This window comes from Clarias gariepinus, chromosome 6, assembly GCF_024256425.1.
Source record: "Clarias gariepinus isolate MV-2021 ecotype Netherlands chromosome 6, CGAR_prim_01v2, whole genome shotgun sequence".
Taxonomy (NCBI): Eukaryota; Metazoa; Chordata; class Actinopteri; order Siluriformes; family Clariidae; genus Clarias; species Clarias gariepinus.
In genome coordinates this window covers 26,938,892-26,965,269 of record NC_071105.1, presented here as the reverse complement: position 1 = coordinate 26,965,269, position 26,378 = coordinate 26,938,892, and the positions used below count along the sequence as shown (strand labels likewise).

General features: G+C 36.3%; 1 protein-coding gene across 1 annotated transcript in view; it reads left to right on the top strand.

Annotated features, from left to right (window-relative positions):
- The first annotated feature begins 17,340 nt into the window (after window positions 1-17,340).
- The window catches only part of cntn3b (contactin 3b), an 87,742-nt gene continuing 78,704 nt past the window's right edge, over window positions 17,341-26,378 (top strand). Inside the window, exon 1 of the mRNA XM_053499234.1 lies at window positions 17,341-17,625. The gene's annotated coding sequence lies outside the window, so the exon portion shown is untranslated. The remainder of the gene's footprint in view (window positions 17,626-26,378) is intronic.

Below are 26,378 nucleotides of genomic sequence, written 5' to 3'. Positions count from 1 at the left end.
TACAAGATGCGTGGTCACACTTTGCCTTTAGGAATCAGGGCCCATTCGACCAGGGGGATTGCCTCATCAATTGCGCTGGCAAGATGTGTCCCTTTGCAGCAGTGTGTGATGCGGCAGGTTGGTCCTCTCCACACACATTTGTCAGATTCTATAGTTTGAATGTCCATGCTACTCCGGGCTTGTGGGTCCTCGAGTCAGCATCCCAAAGTTTTGTCTGAGACCTCTTTGGCTATTGTGCACATGCAACATAACCCTGGGAGTCCAGACACTTGCAGTGCGGCGGCGTTGGTATTCTTGTTCTCATAGCATTTTCACACAGCATCGAGTGTAGGTTTTGAAAGGAAACGTCTCGGGTTACTTTGCTGTAACTCTGTTCCCTGAAAAAGCGGGAACGAGATGCTGAGCCTCAATGCCGCACTGCTGGCATGACTGGACGTCCTTTTAGACCAAAAAAATTGACTCTTTGTTTCCAGTTCACTTCTATTTATAGATGACGTCACCTGACCGAGGTTATATAAGCCAAAATCTGGCGTGGTTGATACACACATGCTTCACAACTTGTTGAACAAAGAGATGTTCCCATAGCGTTTTCAGGGAACAGGGTGACAGCAAAGTAACCCGAGACATTTTCATGGCTTAGACAAACTATTTTTCCCCACTTAAGATAATAGTAACATTAAAACATTAAAATTAATGGGTATGAACAAAATGTGGGAAAAAATCATAGATAAGATTAAAAGTAAGAGAATTTTTTTTTAATATATTGTATCACTTCGAGTATAAGTGCCAGTGTAATTTCACCTAATCATTAAAAAAAAAAAAGTAGGCCAAACTTTGAGTTAAGTGTAGCGTTTTATTTTGGAAAACTCCATACAAATTGGGGTATAAAAGATTTAAATATATTTATTATCTCCAAGGACTTAAATGGATTAACAGGTTTGTTTTATTCACTAAACAAACATACAAAATTTGTCATGATAAGTTTTTGCTTTTATGGAATATTTCTCTTTGTCCCCCCCTCTAAGTTGTAGTCCATCTTTGACAAGGTCCACACCTGGTTTCATTGTTTACTTGCCTTTTTTCTAAATTTTAGTTCACCTCGACCAGTTGGTATGTTCTATCTGCTGCCATTCCAGTCATCTTAGACTGTTTTTAAATAACTTTTCTTTTACTTATGTTTTATTTGAGCGCTACAGCCATTTCTTAATTTGCCTGTGATACTGACTTTGCTTGTTGAACCTGTTCTCACCCTGCTTCTTGTTGGTACATCTGCAAACCTGCATGCCTGTTTGCCCCTGTGAAACTGCAGGCCTGCCAAGGTTGGACTCTGCCTCATCTCACCTGTATTATATGTTTATTGGTTATAGGAATTTTTTGGGAATTTGATTTCCTGGCCTCTAATGATTGTTTGCCTTTTTTCTGACTATTTTTGCCTTCTTCATTCTGTTTCTATCTGTCTATGCTCTTTGTAATCACCTTTTTATGTTCCTGCCATCTGTTATTCTTGTATTCAGCTCCAGTACCAGATCATCTGTGAACTGCTCCTACCCTCACTGTAAATTTATTCAGCCCTAGCACCTGATACTGAGAACTGCAACAGCCTTCCCACGGCCTTGCCAGTTTTCCCACCTTCATGTGCTTACACTTTCATCCTCATGCCTCTTACCCAGCACCTTTGGTCTACAAGAAGACAGAAGAAGCTGTCAAACTGAAAAAGAATCACACAACAGAAAAACAACCAGATAAAGAAGTAACTCAACCACTGGCTTTAAATTAATCGACTAAACAACCTAATACAAAAACTGTAAACAATTACAAAGTGACGGCGAAGCATGAAACCTAACAGAATTTGTGTCAACTTAAAACCACACCATTCTGTGAACCACAAATCCAAAAAGTTAAAGCAATGCAATGAACCCAGTAGGATACTCTGACAGAATCCCCTCTAAGGCACAGCTGTTGACAGTGCTCATCAGTGACCTATGGCAACCAACCAACTATCTTTGCTTGGTTTTTACAATGCAGAGGTTCTGATAATGGGCATTGGGCCACATGGAGCCATAGTCTGAGGGTTGAGAAATACCATTGCTGGGGAGCTACAATTGAGCTTAAAACATAGGCTGTGATGGAGGCTAGGACAAAGCTTAACAGGGGAGGTAGGACTGAACTTAGCATGAGAGCTAAAAAAGCAAGGAAGCTGAAACTGAGCTTCACATCAACACTGGAATGACACTTAAAAAGCCATTTTGTGGGCCTTTGGGGAAAGCTTGGCACCAGTATTGTAAAGTTTTCCTAAAGTTAGGTAGTAGGAGAGGCAAGTTGCTCGGTCTGTCCGCTGTGCTTCGGTAAGCTTTTCTGACGCCAGGAGAGACTCAAACACACACACACACGTTGTCTGTCAGAAAGGTCTCAGTTTATTAACAGCAAAAGATGGGGTTTATATATGTTTGATCAAACGCCTGTACCATAGACATATGTTACTACAAAGAAGATGAACCATTGTAAATGTCCTGGTGAGATCCTAAAGAATCAAAGGAGAGGAAGATAGAGAGGTGTCCGTCCAGAGACAGATCACAAGATGTTGGCTCGAGTTAGGGGGAGAGGGAGAAGGAGTCAGAGGGGTAGAGAGAGAGAGGGGGAGAGAGACATAAAGAGAGAATAGGAAGGTGAGCGTGGGAGCGTTCACACCTTAAAGAGCAGATGCAAGAGCAGACAGGAAGATAGCAGCAGGAAAGATTTAGCACGTTAATATCATATCTATGAGGAAGAAAGCAAGAGAGTAGAAATTACTCCTTTATATATGAAATAATTCTAACAAGTATGATATCCTCAAAACTAGATGGCAGTCCCACCATGATGTCTCTAAGGCTAGGTTGCATAGTAAGACCAAAATATACATACTAAAAACATACTGTAAATTATACCATGTACTTTTAGTTAAAATTTTAATATAAGGAAGTATACTTTGAGGTTTTTATGTGTAATAGTAGTAAGGTTTGAGTGTACACGTAGTTCACTATGCTGTGTAGAATGCTATTAGTGGACTTAAAGGTACTAGTTATGTACTTCTAACTGGCTTTTTAGATTATGAGAGTATACTCTAAGGTGAACTCATAGTAATTTTCTAGCTTAGTATACTTTAAATATATTTTCTACTTCAAATATATAAATTTCTTTAAGTAAATTTATCATACTTGTAGCTAACTGGTACAGTGTATTACTTTTGTTACTTTATACTGTATAGTTCAATTTAGGTATTTATGCAAAATGTACAGTTTCTTAAGTGTCCATTGGGAGCTGGCTCTAAACGTAAGTACTGAGACAAACACTAAATAAAAAGGTCACATCAAAACTGAAGGAAAATGTATGTGATCCCTGTAGGGTTTCTGGGTACAGGTCTAAATGACAAGGGTCATCACAAGTGCCTTGGGTCAACAGCACTGGCATAAGTTATCACCTCACATTTTCTCTGCAAAAGCTGTTTCCTTGGAGATCCAAAGACACTGGCAGAAGGAATGCAGTTAATTGGCAACTTTGGGTGTAATGAGGTTAGTCTGTCCTGAAAAGACCTCTCTCTTTTTAATTAGTATCAGTCGGCTAAACACGGCCTCTGAACAAGGTGCTCTGAAAGATGAATTCAGTCAACCATTCCACAATCTGACTGTGAGGACAAGCATTTTAATGTATATTAGTTTGTGTTGATTTCTGCCATCTGTGCATGCATTGTCCATATCAGTCAAGCCATGTAATCACTCACTCACTCACTCACTTACTCATCGTCTATACACACACAAAAACCGACTTACATGCTCATTTACACACTACAGTACGGGCAGTTTGGGAACACCAATCAGCCTAATCCTTGCACTTTGGGAGGAAACCAGAGTACATGGAACCTGGCGGTACAAATCAATATTTCTAACCACTAAGCCACCAGGTCGCCCCATGTGTTTAAATCATACACAGCAATAAATATTGCAAAGTAAATTTTTTTAAATTTCTGAAGCTTATTAGAAATCTTAGTTGTATGGTGATGTAAGATATGTATCTCTTGCATCTCTTTTTTACATTTTTTGTTGTTGTTGTTGTTGTTCAGTGTGGGCGACACGAATAAAGAAATATCACATAAGAGGGAGTGCTGATGTACCTAATATCAGCATGGCTGTGAGGCTTTCATAGGCATGAGGCCCCAGGTAGAGTGGCAAAGATATCTTAGCCATGCTGATATTAGATAGAATGTCACAACGTTGAGTATGATATGCATCAGTTCTACAAATAGCATTAACTATTAACAAATTATTATTTTTTGTTAATTTAACCAGTTGTTAATTTAACCATTTTTGCTCTGTTAGGTAATGTAATAAACAGTGCTGAAAGTAGTTTAAAATCTTTACTGGTACTATGTAGCCAAAATGTGAGAAGAATAAACCAAGAAAGTGGTACACAGTCTTGTAAATATCACAAGTTTCCCTTCATGTTTCCACTTATTCTACTTTAGAATACCATCAGCGATCTGTTCTGGGGTTTATTCTCAAATAACATAAAATGGAAAGCTAGTGCACTATTTAGGCTTTACACCACAGTATATAAAAGTAGCATATTTAAATGATTAACACATTTGTAACATTTCACAACACACTGGATCATAATTACACCCAGACACTTTAAGTATTACACACAAATCAAACTAGTTTTAAATAGCTGAAAGTGAGGTACAAAGTCATGCTCTAGCATTCTTATGGTCCGGATTTTGTCACATGTCAGCAGTGCACAATCTGTGCAACCCCGCCATGGTTTTGTGATTCATCACCTCCCACATTGCTCTCTTCCTCCACAGCTGAGTAGGATCAATCCCATAGTTTTGCACACCCTCTTATCATTTTTGTTTTCATATTTTTAACATTGATAAACACCAAGAAATCAGCAATAGTCAGCTGTTTGTGCATGAGTTGTGCATCCAGAGCAACTCCAGTCATGTTTTTCAACAGGAAGCTAGTCTGAGTATAATTGGCGGCATAATGTTGCATGCCTTTGTTCAAAAAATGACTATCTCAATACCACTTGAAGCCCTACAACAGAAGTTTGAAGTTTAAAGTACATGATGTTCTAAAATATATCTAACGTACAAAAGTATGTGACATAAATGTGGACGTTTAGTCCAGATTTATTAAAAAAAAAACTTTCAAAGGTGAAAAATATGGGTAAAAAATGTAACATCAATCTCTGCTGATTGCCCCATGGCGGCATCGCCTAGCAACCACATGTGAGGGTGACTGCAGACTGCCAGTTCAGGATTCTGCTCCGTAGCTGCCTGCAGATCTGCTTGTTCTGAACTGCACAGTGCATCTCACGGATCTGCCTCTTGGGGGGCCTCTTTGCTGTTACAAAGAATGCATTAGTATGAATTATTGAATCAATGCAACATGGCATGGTGCTGTTCATCCTGTGGCACTGCTAAGGGTTTTATTCGACTATGTTGCTTTGATAGCAGCCTTCAGCTTGTATTTATTGTTGAGTTGGGTGTTTATCATCTTCCTCTTGATAATACCCCATAGATTCTATGTGGGGTTCAGGGCAGGTAAGTTTCCTGCCTATTTAAGGATAGAAATATGGTCAGCAAACCAGTTAGTGGTCATTTCAGTATTTGAAAAACACAGTGGACCAACACCAACAAATGGCATGGTACCCCAAATCATCACAGACTGCAGAGAATTCACACTGGACTTGATTTTTGGATTTTGTTCCTCTCCAGGCTTCCTCCAGATTCTGGGACCTTTATTTTTAAATAAAATGAAAAATATTTTTTTCATTTGAAAAGAGGACTTTGCAATGCTGAACAATAGTCAAGTTCTTTTTCTCCTAGCCCAGATAAGACTAATGTTGCCTCTGGTTTTCGAGTGGCTTGATACTAGGAATACAACAGTTGGAACCCATTGCCCATTGATGCACTGACTCCAGCCTCACTACACTCTTTGTGAAACTCTCCCAAGTTGTTGCTTAAGCAACTTTTCCTACCACACTTTTTCCTTTCAGTTAAATTTCCATAAAGATACTTAAATGCAGTATCGTCTGTTGCTTACACTTCTTGTGGAGAGCGCTGTGAATCAGGTTCTGGACAACTGTCATGCTGGTAGTCTTCCCTGTACTGATCTAGGCCAAGAGCTATTTATACTAATTATATAGTATAATATTATAATTTTATAACTTATTACCTTATTTTCATGAGCTGTAAGACATTATGATTAAAATTTTAACAATGAAATATTTTACTTTACATGTAATGCATCTAGAATATTTGAGTTTCACATTTTAACTTAAACTCCCCACTGTACATGGCAGTAGGAGGAAATGTTTAATGTATTTTTTAAATGAAAGTTTTCCATCATTTAAACATTTTGGTAGAGTAGGAAAATATTTCTATTAACTGTAATTGGAGGTAGATATAGTTGACATTAATGAGTAAATAAAACTGGGTATCATTTTTATACAAGGGGTGTTCAAATCATACTGGGACTTATGATTGTGCAAAATAACAGAGCACAATTATTATGAAAAAACTACACAATAGTAAAAACTACTTTTATATCACTATATAATAGACTACTATGCTAATACACTTTTTCCCTTTTTTTTTTTTTTTTTTAACCAGTGCTTGGATAGCATCAGTACCATGCAGAATTTTCTTAGTACATCTGCTTCACATCTGAAACTCTGGCCTCCCAGGAACTCCTTTAATGGCCCAAAAAAAAAATGGAAAGGCGCAGTGGGCAGTATGAAGTCATACACTGTCCTGCACAAACACTTATTTGCTGATCAAAAAAGGCTGTTTTTCTTTCCACTTTTTCCACACTTTACACAAAATTCCACTTATTGAATGTTCTTGGAAAAGAGTGCAGTGTGCTCTAAGTCACCTCAGTTAGGATTATGTTTCACCACATATGATCTGCTTTAAAACATTTGCACCATTAAAAAAAAAAAATTAAACTGCAGATGAGGCACATCACCATACTGTGTTTAAATTCTTATGTAAATGTCAATCAGTTTTATGCCTTCATTCACAAAAAAAAAAAAAATCGATCACAAGTTTGACTTGAACACTCCTCATAGATCTGTATGATAATACTTAATAGTCCAAAAAGTATATACAGTGCATTCAGAAAGTATTCACAGTGGTTTACCTTTTCTACATTTTGTTATTTCACAGCCTTATCCCAAAATGGATTAAATCTATTTTTTTTTTCATCAGAATTTTACACACACCACCCCATAATGACAACATAAAAAAAAGTTTACTTAAGATTTTTGTAAATTTATTTAAAATAAAAAAAATTTAGAAAGTAAATGTATATAAGTATTCTCAGCTTTTGCCATGAAGCTCAAAATTGAGCATCCTGATCATCCTTGAGATGTTTCTTCAGCTTAATTGGAGTCCACCTGTGGTAAATTCAGTTGATTGGACAGGATTTACAAAGGCATAAACCTTTCTATATAAGGTCCCACAGTTGACAGTTCATGTCAGAGCACAAACCAAGCATGAAGTCAAAGAAATTGTCTGTAGACCTTCGAGACAGGATTGTCTTGAGGCACAAATCTGGGGAAGGCTAATTTCTGGATGCACTGTATGTGAATGGAAGATAAATAGAAGTACTTTATTAATCCAAAAGGGAAATTATAATAGTAACATTATACCAGCCTGGGAGCCTTTAGAGTAACACCTCATTACTTTTTTTTTAGTATTTTATTTAGCAGTACAAGGCCTGCACATTTGTTGCCTCATCAAAAGGAGCACTTCTTAAGCATTACCAACTAACGCATGGGCAAAAATATGTCTTCATACAGGACTGTGCTTGCACTTTTTAAGACTTATGGAGGCCTGCATACACATTTGTATAGATCCTACAGTTTGCCGGAAAAGTGTCTGATTCTAATACCAACTACTTTCACCACATTAACTATATAATGTCTCTAACAAATGTGTTGTTTTAAACTGTTTACAAATAAGTTTAATTTACTCCATTTTTATGGCATTGACCTTGTTTTATTTGCTTAAGTAAACCAGGTTAAGTTTCTTTTAAGTGCTTCTTTTAATAATTTGTATTTGTTATACATATTTATCTGAAGTAAAATAAAAAGTAAATACAGTTTACAGTTATAGTTAAAAAGTAAATTTAACATTCATTTTATTAACTGATTATATGCATACAGATAAATTCAATGTAAATATTTAGTAAATGTACCACAATTGTATGTTAAATAGTCTAGTTTTCAATTTCACCTACATTGCATTTCAGTTATATTTACTCGTTTTTTAGTCATTTTGAATTAGGGTTAACATTGTATTGACTTGTATTGTATCAGGATTTTGATTATATTTATTCAGTATTTTACGCAATTCATTAAGATTTATAACTTTAATATTTACTCAGTGTTTTAAGTGTAAAGGTGTTTTACCAAAAAAAGGAATAAATCACAATTTTACACTGGCACTGTTTGTGTTCGTAGTTTTTGTTAGTAGACTCAGTTTCCCAGAAGGCACCTCGGTCAGGTGATGCAGGTGCTCACTTGAACAAGGTAGCTCATTACTCCCGTTATAAATGGCTGGTTGTTCTGGGAAAATTGGGTCGAGCATTAATGTGAGTTCTGTTAAGTGGGGTTTGTTTTCTCTGATTATGTTCTGTTTCAGTTTGTTTAATTATAGTTGGCCTTTTGGTTTCTAGAGCCCTTTAAGTTTGCATTAGTATGTCTTTGTGTCTCTTAGCAGGATTAATCTCTAGGAGAATTAGTCTTGTGTGTTTATCCTCATGTGTGAGGAACCCTCTTTTGCATGTGAAGTTCTTAGTCTGTATAAATACTAATCAGTACACTTATAACCTGCTTAGATCTTTCTAGTCTTTGAGTCTGTCTAGTTTCTTTGTCTGTTTAGGTACTAACCTGTTTAGCCACTAACCTTTAGAGTTCTTAGTCTGTTTCATACCTAGTCTGCTGTGTACCTAGTCTGGTTATCCCTTGGGTCTCTGGCTACTAGCCTGTTTAGCAATTAGTCTGTTTAGCTACTAGCTAGCTTAGCAGCTAATGTGCATAACAGCTAGTAGGCCTAGCCAAGCCTGTCTTGTGTGTGTTTAGCCCCTTGCATGTATGGTCCCTAGTGTTTAGTCTGTTTAGTGTGTCTTGTCATGTCCGGTTTGTATCCCATGTCTGTATTGTATTAGATTGTGTAATCCCTAGTCTGTCTATGTTTAAGTGTTTTGAGTTTTGTTTTTAGCACGCTCTAGTGTAAAGCCCACTTTCTTTGTTCATGTTTGTTTGTTATTAAAAGACTCTTTGGTTACACATCATCCCCCTCTGGGCCTATGCCATGCCACACCTCATGCCCAACACCAACAGTTCGTGACATTTTAGAGTAAATATTATTTATTAAAACTCAACCAACAGATTATTGATACTAAACTGCATTCTTAAATGAGTACAAACAGAACTGAAATCTGGTTTATCCATTGTGCCAAATAGTACATGTAGAGTTAGAGGTGTTTGGAAATGACACAAAATTCACACCTACAGTACCCCAAACCTTTTTAAAATAATTTGTGGGGTTTTTTTTCAGCTGTTTATGATTTTTTTTTTTTTTTTGTATGCAAAAAAGCATGCACAAACTATTTTCACTTTTTATGCGATTCTTCTAGTTGCATTTCAAACATCTCATTTTGCTTTCAAAAAGTCTAGTATTTTAATGTTTGCCAGCTTTTGTGCATTTATGTGACCCAGAGCATTACAAACTATAAAAGGTTGAAACTCATTATCAGGGTGAGTGATTAGACACAATGCTGTGACATTTAATCAAATCTGCTCTTGTTTTTCAGTCAAGGGTATTTAATTAGCATTTGGGTGTGACTACTTCCAGTAACAGGAAATGACATTTATGGAATAACATTAATGGGTAAACAAAAGAAAGTTTGTGATAGAAAATAATTATATTGCTTACTTTGATGCAAAAACCTCTAAAAACTCCTACAATAATGCATTAAGAAGGTAAAAAATCTTATTACCATACTGGAAACAACTGTTTTCTTCAAACAAATGGTGTTTGGGTTTTATCTACAGTATTTTTTTTTTTCTCGTTTCAGTTGTGCCTGTTCAATTACTTCCAATGTATCCATATACCTGTACACCTATTCGTATATACTCATCACTTCAATAGGAACATGTGTACTCCTGCGCATTCATGAAATTGTCCAGTCAGCCAGGCCAATGTAGCACAATGTTCAGGTAATCTTTTCAACCAGCACTAGAATGTATAAAATGTGATACTGAAAACTTTGACCAAAACATGGGTGTTGGAAATTTTTTTAAATGTCTTAAACAGAATAATTGTAAGGGAGGAAAATCCAGTGAGTGGAGATCTAAAGAGGGACATCAAATAAGAATTGCCAGATTGGTATGCACTGATGGACAGCTTACACTGAATCAAATGACCCTTTTTTACAACTGTGGTAAGCAGAAAAGCATCTCAGAATGTAAACACAGGATGAGCTAACGTAATCATAAGTTTTATTCCGTTTAGTTACAGTAATATTAATGTTCTATTAATAATCAATAGGGATATTTAGCTTTAGGGACATCAATTCTAGGCAGTAAATGATTGCAAAAAGACTTATTTAAAATACTTAAGACATTACTAAAGTTATTTGTGTCTTTTGGAAAAAGGAGTATTTACACCATTACAGTCCTGATCACAGGTAATTATCATAATTTGACTACCAATAATTAACTTTGTCGGTTAAAAGAATGAGAAGACCTTTACTTGCTACATATACTGTACAGTACAACACATTAGTGATTACATCAGTTTTTTTTTTTCCACCTAAAAAAACAGGACATTAAAAATGCAAAACATACAGTATAAAGGAATTAAATGGTTCTTATGCATTCTATGAAAGTTTGATTAATGCATATTTGTTTTAGTCAAAATTTTAGATGAAAACTTTTAAATATACAGTATAAATGATATCCAGATCTCAACAGGAAGGAAAAGGAGTGAGGTGTCCTTGATACATTGTATTTTCTTAGCTTATTGAAAATGCAGATAAATAGAAATGCACCCCTTTACCCCACTTTGTTTTAAAGTTTTAAAACCACAGCAGGATAACCAGAAAACAAGAGGATTGAATTCTGTTTGATGCTATTTCTTCTTTCTACACTGCAATGCATGATTGGGCATTGTGTGAGGAAGCAGAGACATCCCCAGTGCCAGCTCCAGAAATATAATATAACTGCATACATGAGACCAATAAAAAGTGAATCTTTTTATGCTTGCAATGAACTTGTTTTTAGAAAAGGTGAACAGGTGACCAACAACATACAAAAATATGAAATAAATGTATTAAATTCATAAATTATTACTACACAAAACGTTATGCCCAGCATTGTGTACAGTAGGTTCCGCTTGTACCACCTGGGCTGCGCTGGCTCCTTGGGGCATGACTTCACAAGTGGGGGTGTACTGTGGTGCTGCACCTGGATGTTGACAGTGGATCCTTTTAGGTGTGTAGCTGAGTTGGTCTTCTGTGGAGCAGACTTGTTTGTACAGCGTATTCCTTGAGTGATTGGGATCTGGACACTTTTTGGCGAGTTCTACTGCATTGTTTTTCTTCTGTGGGATCAGGTGGGACAGGCTAGCCTTTGCTCTCCACTGGTATGAATGAGTTTTGGTGGTCCATGATCCTGTCACCAGTTAACTGGTATATAATTGATAATCACTGTTAATGTGTTATGGCTGTGTGGTGTTAATACTATGGTTGATTAGTGTATATAAAATAATATCTGACCTTTATTTGTACAGTATATAGGCATTTTAACTAGTCAGTAGTCTTTGGTTAAAAAAAAAAGCTTTTTCAAATGCTTGTTTCTTTCCCTGTTACTTTTTAACAGTACTTAAAGGATATGCTACAGTAAAGCTGACAACATACAAGTAGCAAGCAAACATTCACAACAAATTATATAGTCTCATTTCAGGTTGTTGAGTGAAAAGATTAAAATATTTTACATTGCCATAATTTTGACTCACCATTAATCATATTAACAGGTATGAACCAGGATTCAATTTGTACTTTTTAACTCTTATACTTATATTTAACATAATTTATACATAATGTACTGTTTGTCTGTGCTGGATGTAACTTTTTAAAAGTTGGAAGAGTTTCACACACAGGTCAAATTTCTTATATAATTAAGTTACAACAGCAGTGTCCCAGTTTTCCCAGTGCTACAGACCTATGTATGAGACAATCTCTAGACTAAAAGGCACCCTGAGGGGATAAGCATCTGTCCAGGATCTATTCTCTAAATACATTTATTTCAGTTAAATTATTGCAATTGCTGTTCAGTTTTTTATTGTTATGTTCTGTCCTAGTTTTTGACTATTATGGAAGCATATTATACCAGATATTGTGGGAGGTAGTAATCATTGTGCACATGAAATGTAACATGATAGCTTTAGGGAGCAGAATGGAGAGAGTGTTTATTCTACATTGCATCATAGTAGAAACCTGTAGAAATAATAAACAGTGGCCCATAAATTAGCTACAATAACGATACCCGAAAATGGAAGCAGCAGGCTACTTAATGCAAAAAAGAAATATTTATGCAGTGGTCACATTATAAGTGACCTTCCTTTTCCATTTCTGTTTAACTCACAGGCTGAGTCAGCTTTATGATGGCAAGTTATTGGATAGTTGCCATAAAAAAATTTTAATACTGTTTCTAATATTTTTGATAATCACAGGATTATTAAAGGAACACTTAAATTTTGAACTTTGTAGGTTTTTATATATATAAAAGTAAAAAAAAAATCATGTGATTATGTGATAGTTGTTATATTAGACAGTAGGTTGTGCTGTTTTGCAACTGGTGGATTTAAAACATACTGTACCAATGCCAACATAATTTTAACCAAGCAAAATCCCAGCAAAATCAAGAAATACAATAGATGCTTTATTATATTGAAATTAGTTTAATAAACAAACAAACAAATAACTAAAAATTAACAATTATTGTATGGATGATAGAGAAAATTAGGGAAGACCATATGTAGGATTGGTCTCATGATGATTTTTCATGAAGTTTCATAATAATAGTTTAGTAAATTATATGTGTATCTAATTTAATACAGAGAGCACTTCAGTCTTTCTTTCATCATCTGAGGTCAAATTAAGAATTAAAATAATCCATCTTTAGCAACATTTAAGGCTCACTGTTATCTTCTCATTCTCGTAAATCTCTGTTTCTTTCTCACACCAACATAATTGGGACAATAAATGCGGATTTATTTAGTCATTTCTGTTGACCAAGTTTCTAATTTAAAAATGTAAAACACTTTTTTTGTTTTGTTTTGGTTTTATGATTTTATTTGAGGTTGTATAAGTGTTCCAGAAAGAGGTGAGCCGCAGGGAGAACATTCATTCTCCACAAAAACAAACTAGAGGTGAGATTCATCCTTCAACTTTAAGGATTCGAATAATAATAATAATAATAATAATAATAATAACTAGAGAGTTCAATCTTTTAAAGAAAATGTGAGTAGTGCTTGCCGTGGCAAAACTCGGGCCTCTGGGCCTTTTATAATGACAGTCTACGGGATCAGTTGCTAAGGTGGTTGCTAGGGTGTGGCTTGACAGCTTCACAATGATCATGAGAGACTGATTGGTTGCCTGAGAAGGCAACTGTCAATACTTCCTGTTTCAAAGGGGAGTACCTTCACCGTTATACAGTACCGTATGTCAGTGGAGCAAATTTGGGCACCTCTTGCACACCAAGAGTCCAACTTACACCCTCTTGCGGGCTATGTTCCTTGTGAAGGCAATTTTCCCACCACCCTTGAAAAAGTCAAAGCAGCCCATTTCCGAATAAGCATCACAACTTGACACCTTTTTCATGGGTCTATGCTAAATGATACAGGACTAGTTACACATCAAAGTTTGTCTAAAAGAATTTTAAAAAAGAAGAACATGATACAAGTGATGCTTTTTTCTCAAGCACCAGTAATAATACATTAATTCATACATTAATTTAAAAAATGTCTGCCCAAACCCTTATAATAAAGTAAGAATTTAATTATCACATTAAAAACTCTTGTAGCAAGAGATAATATGAGCTTCAGCTTAACTTTGCAAGACAATAGAAAGCTAGGATGCAGGAAGGTAAATACTGAGTTAACAAACAGATACTACAAATTCCATCTTAGCCAACATTTGATTAACTTCATAAAAAGCTTAACTTGCATGTAAAACAGCCAGCCCATCCATCATGTTGTCATTCTTATGCATGATTGAACTCCACAAAAATCTATTTAAATCACACACGCACGCATGCACGCACACACAGCTTCCTATATACTAATACCTTGGCTAAAATCATATTCCAAGTTATGATTGATATAATGGTACTAATAAAACAAACATTGAAAAAGAAATAAACAAAAATTACTCATATAGATACTTAAGATACCTTTTTAAAGAAACTGTTTAATAAATGCAGTAGTCCCCAAATCAATTGTGACCTTGGTAGGATTGTTAGTGACATTTTGTGTGTATGACCACTAGTTCTTTTTATAAAATAAAGTATGTCCCTGCTCTGTTTTGACCATTAGTGCTTACTAATGCGCATATTTGTGTCACAGCTCATGACACATACATTTGTAACTGGTGTTGTGTATTTAATTAGATAAGTAATTTAAAACTTAAATAAGCTTATGTTACTTTACACAACAAAATTAAAAGCACATTTTAAATGAAATTTAAATAAGTATAACTAACTAGGTAGGTAGAATTTATAAAAGCTTTACTTTACGTTCTTCCTTGTGCAGCAGTAAAAATGCAATTAAATTGCACAAAATATATAAAACATGGGTACAACAAACACACACACACACACACACACACACACACACACACACACACACACACACACACACACACACCAGTAATGCAATAGTATTAGAATGTTGAAAGCTAGAGGGTTGAAATCAATGAGCATGAACGGACTTTCACAAGAGTGAACATGTACAGAGCCATTAGTGATAATAAAGAGAGATCACTGTATACTTGTTTTTTTTTTTTCTTTCTAAAAAACACATTTCCTCCCCTATGGATCAAACAATAGTGCAATAGAGGTAAATAGGTTTTCTTAGTCAGAAACGACTGCAGTCCAAAAATTAAACCTAAAACAGTGGAAAGGTGAAAACTGCATTTAAAGATTTATTCCCATTCCACTAAATCACCTAACTCTCTAAAATTGTGTACTAATCAACTATGGAGAAAAGAAAATCTAAAGAAGGTGATACAGTTGACACAGAATTGAAAAATTAAAAAAGGAATAAGGTTCTTATTTAAATTTAAAAATCATACATATTTTCATCTAAAGCTATCTTCATGCTATTGTCCATGGGACGATTATTGAATATTTACTTAGTTATTTCTGTTGACCTTGTCAACAAAAATCAGACTATAAAAAAATGTGAACCTGTCATCACTGGATAAGCATTTTTCTTTGTTTTGATTTCTTCATTCGGCAGTAACATTCTAGACAGAGGAAAGCCACAAAACACAGGGAGAAAGTTCAAGCTCCACACACACATGCACACACAGACCAGAGGTGAGCTTTGATCCGCTAATGCTGTAGGCCAGAAAAACCAGACACCATGGTACGTCTAGCCTAAATATTAAATAGAATAAATTGGTAAAATATAGTTGTTTTCTTAAAGATAAAAAGTTTTTTTTGCAAACAAACAAATAAACAAACAAACTGGTCAAGCCCAGTTTTTTCCCCGTATGTATCTGTTTTTACAGTATGTTTAAATTACATATATGCTGCCTCCATGTTTTGCTTTTTTTTCTGTAAAATCGATGCAACTTTTCCCACTTTGTTCTTCAGTAATTATTTGGTCAGAGGCTAAAAATAGAACACGGGTGACTGAGGAAACAAAAATGAATTCAGGAGAAGTACAGCCAAGGGTTGCCGCACGATCCTGAGCTCGGATTACTGTGCCTGTCTGGGTTTTCTCTGGGTTCTCCAATTACCTCTTACATTCCCAAAACACTTTAAACTGATCCTAGGTGAGAGAGTGTGTGGATGCATGGACATGCTGCTCTGAAATGCTCTGGCATTCCATTAACTGTATGTTTTCACCACACCGCTCTCTTTCCATCCCGACCCTGACCGGGACAAAGCGGTTACTGAGGATAAATAGATGAATAACTCACACAGTGAGTCAAATACAGAAATTATCTCAAAGGCAAGACCAGTTTTCTTGTTTTTTATATATAATAAAGGCATTTGGCAAAAGATGAATGTGAGATGATATAGCAGAATTTTTGATCTTCATCTTCCATCTGTTTGGTGGGGTTCAGCTGCTTGTTCAGGAGGTGAAATTTTCATTTGAGTTAAGGTCTGGTGATTGAAAGCTTCCACTTTTTTCCCCATGATGAGATGCTTTGTCACACTGATTAGCGACTAAATATCTTCATTGTATAGGCTTGCAAAAAAGGAAGAATTCCAGAACTTTCTGAGAAGAGTGCATGTATTAAGTGCAGCTTTCAGAGTTTTCTCTGTTGTTGTTCTTTTTTTTCTTAGGACATTGCAACTTAAAAGCCTCTACTGTACTGAATTTCTCGGATCCAGTAATGATCTGCTTGGGGATATGTTTTAGGTTAAGAATGATTCTCTGACCCGTGAGTCCAAAATGTGACTGAGGGAACAAAAATAGCACAAGCGAAAGAAACATTTAAAAGAGCATTAACCTGTCAACACCCATTACAATACGGCAAGACGATATTAAGCAATATATATTTTCCGTACTGCTTCCCGACAGTGTAATTCTCATGACACGCCCATTACCGGAGGTGCAGCTTTACCTAATGCAGCACTGGGAAAGAAACTCAGTTATAAAAGAAAGGCAGTCCTGCTCAGTTGCTTGGTTGCAGTTTGATAATGGTGTCGTATTGTTTTGTCTCATTTTATTATACATTTTTTAGTGCAAACGATAGCTTATTTTCTTTGTGCAGATTAGAATATTTTGGCACACTTTTTTTTCTCTTTCCTCCAGCGTCCACTTGATAGGTAGGTTATTTACTTCCATATTTTGTGGTGTTCTTTTGCACAGCAAGGACAGTACGAGTCTTCCCCCCACCTTCCATATACTGCTATTTTCTCTTCTTCATTTATCCTCTGCCTTCTCCGCTTCTCGTCATCTTGCACACTTTTGTAATCACACACACGCAGAGAGAGAGAGAGAGAGAGAGAGAGCAGCACGCAGTTCGTGGACTCATTGCGGAGGACAGAGCACGAGAGAGCAACATCTCCGTGACACGGATTTAATAGCGATTTCTAGCTTTACGAAGGTGTGTGAGTGTGTGCGTGTGTCCCTTGGTACGTGTGTGCTTCTGGAGATTTTTGATTTATTTTGTGTACAAAGCCTAATTTCGTGCTCCAGCTAAAAGGACGAGCTGAGAGGAATGATGTTGAAAAGCGCTCTCCAAGTGGGTTCCGTCCCATACTTGGAACGGAATACCAAGCAATAACGCAGTCTCTGAAATTGATGAAAAAAAGGAAGAAAACACCCCGCACGTTTAGCTGGTATGTATGAATCTTGGTTTACCTTTTCGTGGTTTACTATCGGGATACCCTAATGCATAGGCACTGTTTGGTCAGTCATGCACTGCACGTAGGCTGCTTTATCAGCTATTCCTTATTCTTTCATGGTATACTACTCAGGACCCCGATTACTATACTAATGCACACAATCCGTGCGGTAAACGAGGCGAAGTAGTGCCGAAACACTTTGCGTTTGTGGCATTTTGGACCCTGAAATACCCTGTCAAAGTTCCAGTGTCCACCTTTTTCATGTTCTTCAGCGTCCATAAGAAAAGTAGAGGTCCAGGTTTTCTCATTCACACAACATAATGGTCAGACTTGGACACACATGGACACTGTTGGCATTCACTTAACACTAGCTTTTACTGAAGTTCAGTCTCTAATAATAATAATAATAATAATAATTTGTAATTGAGATGGTAATTGAACACTAAACAGACCAATGACTGTTTAATATGTTCTGATTTCTGTATTCAATGTAACTAATAAATTAATTATTTAATATATAATATATATTACCATTATACCATTATAAATGAGAACCTTTAAATAATGTGTGATTGAGTAAAATAAAGAATGTTGTCACAGGAAAATGTTGGTGCTCCACATGGGTTCATTGTGGTCATCTACAGATGCGTCTCTGTATACACACGTGAGCATTTTCAGCTCATGGCACTTATTGTGGATACACCAAACCAATAGGATATGATTAAACTTGTCGCCTTTTAGTCTTTTGGATCATCTAAGGATCTGATTAATCAGTAGTACTATACATACCTGGGCCCTAATGATCCCTAGCAGCACTGCTGGGATCAGCAGAACTAAGCAAGGAGAAAAAGAGAACAGCCTCTGGGGATATAATGACAGAGGAGGTAAAGATGAAAGCATGGAAGGGAGTAGTGCATCAATACAAGAATAAGAGAAGGAAGGGACAAAAATAACTTTGAGTCAAATGTTTGAAAATATTTGTTGCTACTGATATTACATGTTTCGCTCACAGGACATTTTTCTCTAAACTTATATCATTTTTATTTTCATGACCAAACACATTTCATACAGTAATTAAAAGCTTATGTAACAAGTCAACTTGTCAATAATAATATTTCTTTTTTAGATATAAAACACAAAAAGTGTGTTTTTTGCAAATTTACTACTTTGTATTTGTACTTCCGGCAATCTACCAAAAATTAATGTAAAATAATAGTGATATCTATCTCCCCTACCCCTCCTTGTGTGATACGCATCATATTATATACAACACATTGACTGTGGTTGAGTTATACTTGCTGACTTGAGTGGTTTATGACCCTTCATGAAAACGACCCTTTTTGAAAACCAAGGCTCTGACCCTTGGTTTGTTTAATCTCCTTTAAATCTTCATGCAAAGAAATCAATATTGCTGTCACTCTTTTTATGTGTGTGAACTTAAATGACAGAGAGATAGAGGGATGAAGAGAAACTGAGAACATGAGGGAAATATAAGAAAAAAAACAGGGTCTCAAAAAGGGCAGCACATAGTAAGAGGGGTATATAGAATTTGAAGGAAGACAAAGAGGGACAGAGAGGATAAAAAATTGGAAGCCTTGTAAAAATGAACAAGGCATAGAAGTGACATAGGAAATAATAGAGAGATGAAGACATATAAAGCTAGGGTTAGATGGTGTTGGAATGCTGAGTTCTATACACATCTCATCTCCCATCATGCAATTTTCAGAAGGGACCAGTTTCCTCGTTTTCATGTTTATTTATAGGTGCATCTGGAATGCTTGGCTTATCTCATTTTGTAGCTAACAAGCACAGCCAAATTAGAGGTGAGAACATTGGGGAAGAGCAGTATGCAGAATTCTGTTTAAACATGCCAGAACAGTGCTGAACTCTCATCTTCTGAGACTGTTAAAGCCTTGGTATCTCATCTCCACTGCTATATGAGAATAAACATTAAGGCTCTATTTATATTCTTAATAAAATTTCATTATGTGATTTTGTGATTCATAGAACTAAATGTCAATTTTACATTTTCTCAGCGCAAATTTCATGTTATGCAAATTTTGTATAGATTAGCAAAACTTTATTTCTCCAGCTCATAGATTTTTCTCCCACAAATCAGTCTGCAGTTGTGTTTGTGGATAGGTATGTAAATATGTTATTTAGTATAAATGATATATTGGTATTGCTTTAATTAAAAAAATAGCAAACTTGTAATTTGATTGTGTTTTGTAGTAAACCACTGGGCACAAATTAGATCAAGGAAAAAATTGAGTTTGTTAAAGATCATAAGAAACTTTTCAGTGAAAAAACAATGCAGTTTACAATGCATTATCAGTCTTTTCCTCTACCAGGTTCAGTTTAACTTTGGTACTTAATTACAGCACTTTATTACAGTAAACAAGTATGTGTTGTATAACGTCAATTCGCGATCCCAATTGGAGCACAAGCGTAACAGACCGATGCAGAATTAGCAAATGCAAGCAACTGTATACCTCGCACAACACATGTATGTCACATTTCTTGTTCAGAAAGCATCCATGCATCTTTTGAGTGTTGTAGTGTTTTCACAGTTTAATTTTCCTTTGTAAATATAATTTTCTTTAATAGGGAAGGTAATCATGGCTCCCAAATGCTGTAAACCAAGCTCTAGTAGTACTGTAGATCAAAACTGTTAAATGAAGAATGTATAGTGTTTTCCAAAATTTTTTTACAAACTGTATTGTGATGTCAGCCACAGATATTCTTTAAGACCAGTAAGTTGCAATGTGGACCTCCATAGATCAGACTTTTTTGTTGTCCAGCTCACCCCACGGATAGACAATTAGAATGGGATCTGGAGAATTCAGCAACCAAGCCAACCATCCCTACATTCTATTTAGTGGGGCTGGGTACATTATCACTCTAAAAGGGTCAACTGCCATTCGGAAATGATATTGCCATGAAGAGGTGCACTTGGTCAGTTTTTACGTGGGTGGTACGTATTAATGTAAGATCCACATGAATGCTAGGACCCAATGTTTCCTAGCAGAACATTGCCAAGAGCATTACACTGCCTTAGCTGGCTTGAAGGTTTCAATAGCGCATTCGGCTGCCATCTTAGGGTAAATGCATCCTGCCATCCAAATGGTATAAAAAACATGGTTTAATCTATTAGACCACCTTCTTCTATTGCTCCATGGTCCAGTTATGAAGTTTATGTGCCCATTCTAAGAGCTTTTGATAGTGGACGGTGTTCAGCTTGGGCACGCTGACTGGCCTGCAACTATACAGCACCATTTGCAGCAAGCCGTGATGCACCCTCTCTTCTGTTACTTATTTATCATACAGTACTGTAGCTGGCATTAATGTTTTTTTTTAGCAATTGGTGCTAGAGTAGCTCTCTCCACATGAGACAGGTAGGCCTTATTTCCCTGCACCCATCAGGCACCTATGACCCTGTTGGTGATCACATGAAGACTGTTTACTTGCTGCTTTATATATACCAGCCTTAAACAGTATTTGAAAAGCTTGTGTTCATATACAGCAGGGGCCGAAAGTCTAAAATCACATTGAACATACGTTGTTGTTGTTTAATCAAAAGGTTTAAAAATTTTGCAAAAACATATTGCTATTCTACATAATAATAACTAATAACTAAGACCAAATTGGATAGAGCTAATGTTTAAAATTAATTGGTAAATTCAAAATAGATCAAGTTAAATCATCTCTCTCTCTCTCTCTCTCTCTCTCTCTCTGTCTCTCTCTCTCTCTCTTTTTCTCTGTAATTCCCTTGGTGATGGTTGGAGCTTAAGGGACAAGGCCTGTTTGATGGACTAGGGGAAATAGGGCAGAGTGATGATGGGCTTCTGGAACGGCTCACTGGCCGCTAAACTCCCCCCCCCCACCCCCCGTTAAGTGCACTTACTCCCCTGGCCCTGCCACTTATCCTCAGGAATCACCCTTACATTTTATCTGCACTAATAAGGGCCCTATGGAATTTTGATCACTCTCCACCCTGCTGTTCTCTTCCAGAGTCTTTGTTAGGTGCTTGTTATATATATATATATATATATATATATATATATATTAAGATTTCAGACTTACTTGTATATAAAGCACTTGTCATAAACTACTTATTTCAGGCTTTTTTGGGGCACTATAAAGAGATAGTTTTACAACAGAGTGTGTATTGATTGTCCATTTTATCTGAGGCTCTTGGCAAAGCCAGTGCAATCTGTTGCAGCTTTAGACTGTTATCTTAGCTAAGGGTGTAAATAAATAGTCATTTATAATTTCACCAGCTAGCTGACCATCTGAAAATCTATTAATGCCATTAAAATGAAACAAAACTAAATGTGTCCCTTCGCATTGACTGAAATATGGCATTCTCATTTTCATAATGACATATCTGATCATTTGCATTTGTGCATGCTTTTTCTCTTCAGTCCATGTGATGTAGACATTGTATTAATGAAAAAAGTTGAGTAGTACAATAAAATGTTTAGCTTACCGAGCCTGGCACATTCCTTTGCCAGAGGGCCGAAATTAGTAGTTTGTCCTGCATCCAAGAACATACCCATTAAAACTTAACATGAGACGAAGTAATATTTTTTTTTTCTGTTGCTTCTTTACATATTTATTTTCATGAAATGCCCATTACTGAAGGGTGAAGCTATATCTAATGCAGTACTGACAAAGAAATTCAGTTATAAAGAAAATCAGTGTTGGTAGTATTTCCATAGTATTGTGGGATAATTTTGTTTATTTTCTATGTTTGCACTGTACACCTTATCTGAAATTTTAAAATGCACATATTCTCCTGCTACAGATTTGTACAGATTAAACAATAAGCATTAAAATGTGATACAATAAAAATACCAAATATACACACCAATCAGCCATGAAATAAAAAATATGAAAATTAAAACCACTTGGGTTTTGGGTTGGCCTTGTGCCACTGGGGCAGCTCTGGCTACTTATCGTAAGACATGGCTCCACAGGGTCTCTGGGTGTGTGCTGTTGTGTCTTGCACCAGGACATTGGCAGCAGATCTTTTGGGTGCTGTGGGTTGTGGTGTGGGGCCTTTGTGGTTGGAACTTGTTTGTCTGAGACATCCCTTGGGTGCTTGATCAGTTGGGTGCTTGATCAGGGATCTGGAGAATCTGGAGGTTAGGTCAGCAGCCTTGGCCTCTTTGCCTGCCAGGCCCCATGAGTGGTGTGCTTTGACTTTTTATGTCACATTATGCCACATTAGCTTTTCTGTAGGACTGGATGGGTTTCTTTTTGGCCCTGCAGACATGACTAAGCCTTAGGCGTGTTTAAGCCTTTGGAGCATATGATTTATTTTATAATTAAAATAAAAGTGTACAGGCATTTAGCTGTGCAGTCAAAAATCAGCTAGCTGGACAAAGAGGGGTTTCTGGGAGGGGGGAAGCAATTTGCCAGTGGAATGGCAATTCCTTAGCATCTAAAATATTACAGACATCCACATTCTCATTTCAGTGCTTGAGTTACACCACCTGTGATAGATTGAAATTGACAGTAAAATAGGGCATTATGTACTTTTTTTTGTGATATATGCAGTACTGTATATATTTATGATTTTGTTTTCTTATTCCCACTTGATATACTTTCTGGGCTTGAGATGCCATGCTCAATGCACAGCATGATAGACTAGCAATTACTTAAACAATTCCAGTGCTGCCTTGCTGTATCACAAAACAACATGGCTGACAAGAACACAAAAATCCATTCTGAGCACATTAATTCCACTACACACTGTGTAATGGGCTTTTCTTGTACACTTCTAACTATTAAATACCAAGCAATTTATGTGCACTTTTTTTTTTTTTTGCAAATAAGTTCATGTGCCATATGAGAGCATTTACACAGACCAATCTGTCAAGTCATATGTTTCAGGATATAGCATTAAATTGAAGTTGTAAATGCACAGTATGGATTAGATTATTGTATAATTCAGCCTTGCCTGAGGCCTGGAGGGTTGAGTGAGAGTTGTAGATAGGCTCTGTCTGTGTCTGGCCAGTAATACTCGTCCATATGCATCTGCTCTATTAACTTGAAAATCAAATGACAAGCATATCAGTTCCGGCATCAGATGTTGACTGGGATTGAACATTTTTGTGTATAATAATGTTGCAATAATATAGTGTATGACATTTATATCACTAGTGCAGGCAATATATATACTACTTATTACCAGTTGCATTTCCTGCATTGGCAAATAATTATTATTATTTTTTTCATCAGATTAGTCACTGTTGGGCAACTGTGTGCCACAAGTCCCCTGATTTACTGTGGCAGGGTTCATTACATAGCACTATTACAGAGGTGAAGCCAGACCAGCTCATTATGTTTGGATGTCCAATCTTGAGCCTATCATTTCACTTCTCACAGTCCAATAATAGCATATTGTTTATATAAAGACATATGAAAGATTGGTTGTAATTACAGTGCATGACAGGGCACAGTTTGTGTCTTTTTTGTGACTCATAAACATTCAGAATGGGATTCTCTAGTTTGCTTTCCTGACAGGTCATTATCAACCCTATGCTTCTTTAAAATGACTCTAGCAATTAGGGCTAAAAAATTGTATCACCGTTGAAAAATATTACTTTTTATTTTATTTACTTTTTTAAACGCCACCTAAACTAAAATATATATATATATATATATATATATATATGTATATATATATATATATATATATATATATATATATATATAGATGGATAGATAGAGAGAGAGAGAGAGAGAGAGATAAAAGAGAAAATGGCTTGGATAAATAAGAGGATGAAATAGATGGGGAAAAAATTTACAAGAAATGTGTCATGGATAGCTGTTTTTCTAAAAAAAAGAAAGAAAAGAAGAATAAAAAAGTGTTTGATTGATTAGTATAAACAAGCCTGCCTTCAGTTTAAACTGTCAAAATGAGATAGCTTTACTAAAATTTGATGACCATATTCTACCTATGAACCTGTACAGATTCTATATCAAATACATACTATACAGTAGTTATGTGTATTCCACCATGCACGCCTTGTAGACAATTTCAAAATTTAGTTTATGTGCATTTTTTTATGTAATCCAATCCAAATTTACAAATGCATAAAGTGTGGTTTAACATCGAAGCAATAACAACAGAAAGTGTCCAGAGCAATGTGAGGAGTCATGTTAACTTGTTGTTCTGCATTTTTAGTCATGCTGCTTGTGTTGTATAATGGGATTTAAATTATTAGTGTCTCAGCAAAATTTTAAGTATGATTATTAAACAGACCTTCAGAGTGTGTTTGTGACCACAGTGAATATCCATATTAGAAAAAATATACAATAGAACCTTCGATTACGAGTAACACGGTTTATGAGTGTTCTGCAAGACTAGCAAAGATTTTTAATACATTTTGACTTGAAAAACAAGCATTGTCTTGGTTTACGCACCGAGTATCATGTTTTACACATGCGCTTCTTGTTTTGACCCGAGCGTCACGTGATCAGAACTGAGCCAATGAGCTCTTGCGCTGCGGAATCATCTTCCCTGCTGGGTCTTAGTGCTCATTTCTTACTGGTATAATCAACATCTGTGCACGCGTGTACTACTATAACACTGTGACCCCGTGTGTGTCAAATATATTTTATTTTGTGTTCAGAAGCGCGTGTGTACAGCGCGTGTACTGTTTCTTATAACACACGTGTGTGTGCGCGAGTAAAGCAAAAAAAAATTTCAATACAGAGGTTAAAAATCTATTTTCTTCCTCATCGCGATGTCTGTGTGTGTGTATATGTGTGTCTGCGTTCGCATGAGCTTAATTTGACACTGTCCCGGCTGTGTGTGTGTGTGAGTTAAGCCCCCTTCACAAACACACACAGAAATTAGGGCGAGAGACACACACTCTCATTTCTCTGTTTGTTTTACTTTACAGCAGTGATTTTGTTAGTTTGCGCTCACACAAGTGTCATTAGCGATGTTTATTGCTAATTTTCAGATAAAACAGTGTAGCGGGAGAGAGACGTTAATTTATGACCGCTGTTTACGGAAGTGTAGTCCAGTGCGGGAGATGCATTGTGGGTAATGCAGTCCGGTGTGTGTGAATGCGAATGCGAGATGTAAGCTAGGATATAAAGCCTGAGTTTTATTCTTCAGTATTTTTTTTTTTGTCAGATTTAAGTGCAGGATCCACCCGAAAGTTTTACTATAACCTGACAATGCAGAAAATTATAGAACAGGCATCGATCAGTTTATCCATCTCATCATTACATGAGCATGAATTAACAGGCTGTTACGCTGTCGCGAGCAACAATAAAATAAAGCGGAAAAGCTTTAAAAATTAAGAAGAGAACAACAGTCTTTCCGTTAGTGTGTTTGTGTGTGTGTGTGTTTAAACGAGAGGAGAAAGTTTTAATGTTTAAGATGAGAAGGGGGAGACAGGAGGGGCTGAAAGCAAGAGTCTTCACTTACTCTAGCCTCTAATTATTCAAATTTGGTTTACGAGTGTTTCGAAATACGAGCCCACTTCCGGAATGGATTATGCTCGTAATCCGAGGTTTCACTGTCTATATAATTGCCCAACATTTCAGATAAAGCTTCAGTTGTTAACAATAATACAAAACGCCCATATTTTCCACTGCTATTGTCTATTGCCAACATTAAAAGGCATTATTTGGGAATGACTGCACAGGAAATTTTGATCTATTACGGCCCCAAAAGGCTCGATTCCCAGCTCTGTGTGCATGGAGTTTGCATGTTCTCCCCG